Source organism: Oncorhynchus kisutch, linkage group LG15 (genome assembly GCF_002021735.2).
Source record: "Oncorhynchus kisutch isolate 150728-3 linkage group LG15, Okis_V2, whole genome shotgun sequence".
Taxonomy (NCBI): domain Eukaryota; kingdom Metazoa; phylum Chordata; class Actinopteri; order Salmoniformes; family Salmonidae; genus Oncorhynchus; species Oncorhynchus kisutch.
In genome coordinates this window covers 92,751,912-92,759,311 of record NC_034188.2, presented here as the reverse complement: position 1 = coordinate 92,759,311, position 7,400 = coordinate 92,751,912, and the positions used below count along the sequence as shown (strand labels likewise).

Genomic DNA, 7,400 nt, shown 5'->3' with positions numbered 1-7,400 from the left:
CCCTCTCTCTCTCTCTCTCTCCCCCTCCTCTCTCTCTCCTCTCAGATCCATGATATATTGAGGTCCTCAACAACCATATTCACGTTACCTCTGATAATGTAACTGTCGAATGTCACCTTTTATGACCTGTACTATTCAATTGACAAGAATACGAAACACTGGTTTCAGAAGGCGGTCATGGTAAGAGAAAGTTAGACTACCACCTAGTGGCCTTGTGGTGTCATCACATCTCCCAGGCACCTTCAAATTAAATCAAATGTTATTTGTCTCTTTCCCCAGAATACAACAGGTGTAGACTTTAACCGTGAAGTGCTTACTTACGAGCCCTTAACCAACAATGCAGAGTTAAAAAGTAAGACAAATTTGCACACAAAGATAAGAAAATAGTAACAGTAGCAGCAGCGTTGGTAGTTGAGGTTTATGGATAGATAATAAACAGAGTAGCAGCAGCCTATGTGAAGAGTGTGAAAGTGTGTGTGTGTGTGTGTGTGTGTCTGTGTGTGTGTGTGTGTGTGTGTGTGTGTGTGTGTGTGTGTGTGTGTGTGTGTGTGTGTGTGTGTGTGTGTGTGTATAGAGCCAGTGCAAGAGATTTAGTGGAAAACAAAGGGGGTCAATGCAAATAGTCTGGGTGACCATTTAATGAACTCTTCAGCAGACTTATGGCTTGGGTTAGCTGTTTAGGAGCCTCATGGCTTGGGGTTAGCTGTTTAGGAGCCTTATGACTTGGGGTTAGCTGTTCAGCAGATTTATGGCTTGGGGTTAGCTGTTTAGGAGTTTTATGGCTTGGGGTTAGCTGTTTAGGAGCCTTATGGCGTGGGGTTAGCTTTTTAGGAGCCTTATGGCTTGGGGTTAGCTGTTTAGGAGCCTTATGGCGTGGGGGTTAGCTGTTTAGGAGCTCATGGCTTGGGGTTAGCTGTTTAGGAGCCTTATGACTTGGGGTTAGCTGTTCAGCAGACTTATGGCTTGGGGTTAGCTGTTTAGGAGTTTTATGGCTTGGGGTTAGCTGTTTAGGAGCCCTTATGGTGTGGGGTTAGCTGTTTAGGAGCCTTATGGCTTGGGGTTAGCTGTTTAGGAGCCTCATGGCTTGGGGTTAGCTGTTTAGGAGCCTTATGACTTGGGGTTAGCTGTTCAGCAGACTTATGGCTTGGGGTTAGCTGTTTAGGAGTTTTATGGCTTGGGTTTAGCTGTTTAGGAGCCTTATGCTTGGGGTTAGCTGTTTAGGAGCCTTATGGCTTGGGGTTAGCTGTTTAGGAGCCTTATGGCTTGTGGTTAGCTGTTCAGCAGACTTATGGCTTGGGGTTAGCTGTTCAGCAGACTTATGGCTTGGGGTTAGCTGTTCAGCAGACTTATGGCTTGGGGTTAGCGGTTTAGGAGCCTTTTGGTCCCAGACTTGGTGCTCCGGTACCGCTTGCCGTGCGATAGCAGGGGGGTAACAGTCTGTGATTTGGGTGGCTGGAGTCTTCATGGCCTTCCTCTGATGCCGCCTGGTATAGAGGTCCTGGATGGCAGGAAGCTTGGACCCAGTGATGCACTGGGCCATACGCACTACCCTCTGTAGAGCCTTACTGTTGGATGCCGAGCAGTTGTCATACCAGGTGGGTGATGCTCTCGATGGTGAAGCTGTAGAACATTTTAAGGATCTGAGGGCCCATGACACATTTTTCCAGCCTCTTCGGGGGGAACAGGCATTGTCGTACCTGTGTTGGTGTGTTTGACCATGACAGATCCTTAGTGATGTGGGACACAGAGGAACTTGAAGCTCTCGACCCGCTTCACTAAGGCCCTGTGATGTGAGTGGGGGCGTGCTCAACCCTCTGTTTCCTGTAGCCCACAATCAGCACCTTTATACAATGGGTGTGTCCGTAGAGGAATAGGGTGTCCCCATAGAGGAATAGGGTTATCCTCAGAGGAATAGGGTGTCCGTAGAGGAATATGGTGTATCCACAGAGGAATAGGGTGTCCATAGAGGAATAGGGTATATCCACAGAGGAATAGGGTGTATCCACAGAGGAATAGTGTGTGTCCATAGAGGAATAGGGTGTGTCCATAGAGGAATAGGGTGTGTCCATAGAGGAATAGGGTGTGTGTCCATAGAGGAATAGGGTGTGTCCATAGAGGAATAGGGTGTGTCCACAGAGGAATAGGGTGTATCCACAGAGGAATAGGGTGTGTCCACAGAGGAATAGGTTGTGTCCACAGAGGAATAGGGTGTATCCACAGAGGAATAGGGTGTGTCCATAGAGGGATAGGTTGTATCCACAGAGGATAGGTTGTGTCCATAGAGCAATAGGGTGTATCCACAGAGGAATAGGGTGTGTCCGTAGAGGAATAGGGTGTATCCACAGAGGAATAGGGTGTGTCCATAAAGGAATAGGGTGTATCCACAGAGGAATAGGGTGTATCACAGAGGAATAGGGTGTTGTCCATAGAGGATAGGGTGTGTCCATAGAGGAATAGGGTGTGTCCATAGAGGAATAGGGTGTATCCACAAAGGAATAGGTTGTGTCCATAGAGGAATAGGGTGTGTCCATAGAGGAATAGGGTGTGTCCATAGAGGAATAGGGTGTATCCACAGAGGAATAGGGTGTATCCACAGAGGAATAGGCAAAGTGAGAGAATTTACTCCACCCAAATCTGTCCACGAAATGAGGAGGTCAATATGAGAGTGTCAGCAATTTTTTTTAAATGTAATTTGCTACTTGAGGCTTATTTGATCGAATAGAAGTTCTGTAATGGTGAGGTTGTTATGAATGGACTGATATAAGTGGACGCAGGTGGCATTTTGACATCTTTATATCAGAGTTGTGCCTGTTGTTCACACAATTATCTGTCCTCTCATTGGCTAGAATGGTTCCCACCTGATCTCGCCTCCTCCCGTTTGCCTTCCATCTTTGAGGACATGTATTTCCATTGTTAGAACAGTCACTCAATTATCTTGTCAAAATAATAGAAAAAATAATACATATATATATATATATACAGTGCCTTGCGAAAGTATTCGGCCCCCCTTGAACTTTGCGACCTTTTGCCACATTTCAGGCTTCAAACATAAAGATATAAAACTGTATTTTTTGTGAAGAATCAACAACAAGTGGGACACAATCATGAAGTGGAACGACATTTATTGGATATTTCAAACTTTTTTAACAAATCAAAACTGAAAAATTGGGCGTGCAAAATTATTCAGCCCCTTTACTTTCAGTGCAGCAAACTCTCTCCAGAAGTTCAGTGAGGATCTCTGAATGATCCAATGTTGACCTAAATGACTAATGATGATAAATACAATCCACCTGTGTGTAATCAAGTCTCCGTATAAATGCACCTGCACTGTGATAGTCTCAGAGGTCCGTTAAAAGCGCAGAGAGCATCATGAAGAACAAGGAACACACCAGGCAGGTCCGAGATACTGTTGTGAAGAAGTTTAAAGCCGGATTTGGATACAAAAGATTTCCCAAGCTTTAAACATCCCAAGGAGCACTGTGCAAGCGATAATATTGAAATGGAAGGAGTAATCAGACCACTGCAAATCTACCAAGACCTGGCCGTCCCTCTAAACATTCAGCTCATACAAGGAGAAGACTGATCAGAGATGCAGCCAAGAGGCCCATGATCACTCTGGATGAACTGCAGAGATCTACAGCTGAGGTGGGAGACTCTGTCCATAGGACAACAATCAGTCGTATATTGCACAAATCTCGCCTTTATGGAAGAGTGGCAAGAAGAAAGCCATTTCTTAAAGATATCCATAAAAAGTGTCATTTAAAGTTTGCCAAAGCCACCTGGGAGACACACCAAACATGTGGAAGAAGGTGCTCTGGTCAGATGAAACCAAAATTTGAACTTTTGGCAACAATGCAAAAACGTTATGTTTGTGGTAAAAGAAACACAGCTCATCACCCTGAACTCACCATCCCCACTGTCAAACATGGTGGTGGCAGCATCATGGTTTGGGCCGGCTTTTCTTCAGCAGGGACAGGGAAGATGGTTAAAATTGATGGGAAGATGGATGGAGCCAAATACAGGACCATTCTGGAAGAAAACCTGATGGAGTCTGCAAAAGACCTGAGACTGGGACGGAGATTTGTCTTCCAACAAGACAATGATCCAAAACATAAAGCAAAATCTACAATGGAATGGTTAAAAAATAAACATATCCAGGTGTTAGAAGGGCCAAGTCAAAGTCCAGACCCTGAATCCAATCGAGAATCTGTGGAAAGAACTGAAAACTGCTGTTCACAAATGCTCTCCATCCAACCCTCACTGAGCTCGAGCTGTTTTGCAAGGAGGAATGGGAAAAAATGTCAGTCTCTCGATGTGCAACAACTGATAGAGACATACCCCAAGCGACTTACAGCTGTAATCGCAGCAAAAGGTGGCGCTACAAAGTATTAACTTAAGGGGGGCTGAATAATTTTGCACGCCCAATTTTTCAGTTTTTGATTTGTTAAAAAAGTTTGAAAATATCCAATAAATGTCGTTCCACTTCATGATTGTGTCCACTTGTTGTTGATTCTTCACAAAGAAATACAGTTTTATATCTTTATGTTTGAGCCTGAAATGTGGCAAAAAGGTCGCAAAGTTCAAGGGGGCCGAATACTTTCGCAAGGCACTGTATATATATATATATATATAGAGATAGATAGATAGATAGATAGATAGATAGAGAGATAGAGAGGGAGATTTAATTTCCTGTTGAGAGTTAGAATATTAGAATACACAAGGTGCGAAACTTGGTTTGAGTTTCAGAAGTTTTGTTGTTGTCACTGACAGTCACATAATATAGTCCGTGTCAACAAACATTGTTTTTTTTTGTAAGTTAGTGTAAGCGGCCAGCTATCTAAGCTTGTAGTAATCATTTGTCGAAGTACTGCAGGGGGCCCATAATGATTTTGTTCGTCCCTCTCATTCAGATATCATATAAAAACTGAAAACATTTCCTCTCGGCCCCATGGCAATATTGCAAGATTTGTTTTCTCTGCTGTCAAGACGGGTTCTGCTGAAATGTTTTGCTCCAGAGGTGGGTGTAGCTGAGGGCCTTCAAAAGGCTAGGGCCAGCTCTGACTGCTTAGGGCCTTCAAAAGGCTAGGGCCTTCAAAAGGCTAGGGCCAGCTCTGACTGTATAGGGCCTTCAAAAGGCTAGGGCCAGCTCTGACTGTATAGGGCCTTCAAAAGGCTAGGGCCAGCTCTAACTGCTTAGGGCCTTCAAAAGGCTAGGGCCAGCTCTGACTGCTTAGGGCCATCAAAAGGCTAGGGCCAGCTCTGACTGTATAGGGCCATCAAAAGGCTAGAGCCAGCTCTGACTGCTTAGGGCCATCAAAAGGCTAGGGCCAGCTCTGACTGTATAGGGCCATCAAAGGCTAGGGCCAGCTCTGACTGTATATGGCCAGCTCTGACTGTATAGGGCCATCAAAAGGCTAGGGCCAGCTCTGACTGTATAGGGCCATCAAAAGGCTAGAGCCAGCTCTGACTGCTTAGGGCCATCAAAGGCTAGGGCCAGCTCTGACTGCATGTGTGTGGTATGGATGTGGGTAGCAGACCCGCGAGCCACTGTGGGCCCCACATGATAAGTACAGATTTCTTTGTAAAGTTGCCCATCCCTGGGCTAGAGGGAGTTTCCACCATATGTATTATACCAGTCATTTCCTTTCAAATCAGCGAATGCAAGTAACAAGGACAAACTTGGAGAAGGAGGACAGATAATTGGGACATAGCTCCAGTAATGTTTGTCAAGAGACTGTTATATGACGTTGCACCGTGTGTTGAGGAGTTGCTACCATGTGTTGAGGAGTTACTACCATGTGTGAGGAGTTGCTACCATGTGTTGAGGAGTTGCTACCATGTGTTGAGGAGCTGCTACCATGTGTTGAGGAGCTGCTACCATGTGTTGAGGAGTTGCTACCATGTGTGAGGAGTTGCTACCATGTGTTGAGGAGTTGCTACCATGTGTTGAGGAGTTGCTACCATGTGTTGAGGAGTTGCTACCATGTGTTGAGGAGTTGCTACCATGTGTTGAGGAGTTGCTACCATGTGTTGAGGAGTTGCTACCATGTGTTGAGGAGTTGCTACCATGTGTTGAGGAGTTGCTACCATGTGTAGAGGAGTTGCTACCATGTGTTGAGGAGTTGCTACCATGTATTGAGGAGTTGCTACCATGTGTTGATCTGTTGTCTTTCTCAGGAAGGGAAGAAGAGTTTGACAAGGAGACAGAGAAATACTACACCGTTCTAGAGAAGCATCTGGCCTTGTCCTCCAGGAAGAAAGAGCCGTTCTTACAAGAGGTATGTCCCAGTTACTAGACAAACAAGAGGTATGTCCTTGTTACGAGACAAAACAAGAAGATAGTCCCAGTTACGAGACAAAACAAGAGATATGTCCCAGTTACGAAGACAAAACAAGAGGTATGTCCCAGTTACGAGACAAACAAGAGATATGTCCCAGTTACGAGACAAAACAGAGATAGTCCCAGTTACGAGACCAAACAAGAGATATGTCCCAGTTACGAGACCAAAACAAGAGGTATGTCCCCGTTACGAGACAAAACAGAGATATGTCCCAGTTACGAGACAAACAAGAGATATGTCCCCAGTTACGAGACAAAACAAGAGATATGTCCCAGTTACGAGACAAACAAGAGATATGTCCCAGTTACGAGACAAACAAGAGGTATGTCCTTGTTACGAGACAAAACAAGAGTTATGTCCCAGTTACGAGACAAAACAGAGATATGTCCCAGTTACGAGACAAAACAAGAGGTATGTCCTTGTTACGAGACATCACATTGCTAACTATGAGCACATGTTATATGTGCTACAAGCACCTGGACAGGCCTTTGTGATGAATGGATGTCTGTGTCCAAACGCCCCCTAGTTAAATGTAGTGCACTATATAGGAACGCAGCTTTCTAAGGTCAACTGCACACATGTCATGACAACACTGTTTATCCTGCTGGTACCCAGTTACCTTCACAGACAACACACGGATGAGTACTCTCTAAACACGGATGGTGTAACCATTAACCCTTTCTCAAATAGTCTCCACAGTACACAGACGCAACACAGACATGCATTCACACACACACAGACATGTACGTGCCCATGCACACACACAGTCCACACGCACATGCATATGCACACACCACAGTTATACACACACACAATTACACGCACACCCACACACACAAACACACACATCACATACACATACACACTGCCTTTCCCTTTGTCCTAACGTTAACCTGTTGTTTGTTAACCTGCCGGCAGACCCCCCCCCCCACACACACACTGCCTTTCCTTTTGTCTAAGTTAACCTGTTGTTTGTTAACCCTGCAGGCAGACACACAGATTGACAAGGAGAGGCAGGTGTTCTATGATTGCTTCCCTGGAGTATGTCTTTCAAGATTC

General features: G+C 45.1%; 1 long non-coding RNA gene across 1 annotated transcript in view; it reads left to right on the top strand.

The window, feature by feature from the left end:
• LOC116353662 (uncharacterized) overlaps positions 1-7,370 on the top strand; it is a 31,127-nt gene extending 23,757 nt beyond the window's left edge. Inside the window, exons 2-3 of the long non-coding RNA XR_004203223.1 lie at positions 6,178-6,278; positions 7,329-7,370. This is a non-coding gene — a long non-coding RNA (uncharacterized LOC116353662). The remainder of the gene's footprint in view (positions 1-6,177; positions 6,279-7,328) is intronic.
• Positions 7,371-7,400: the final 30 nt, after the last annotated feature.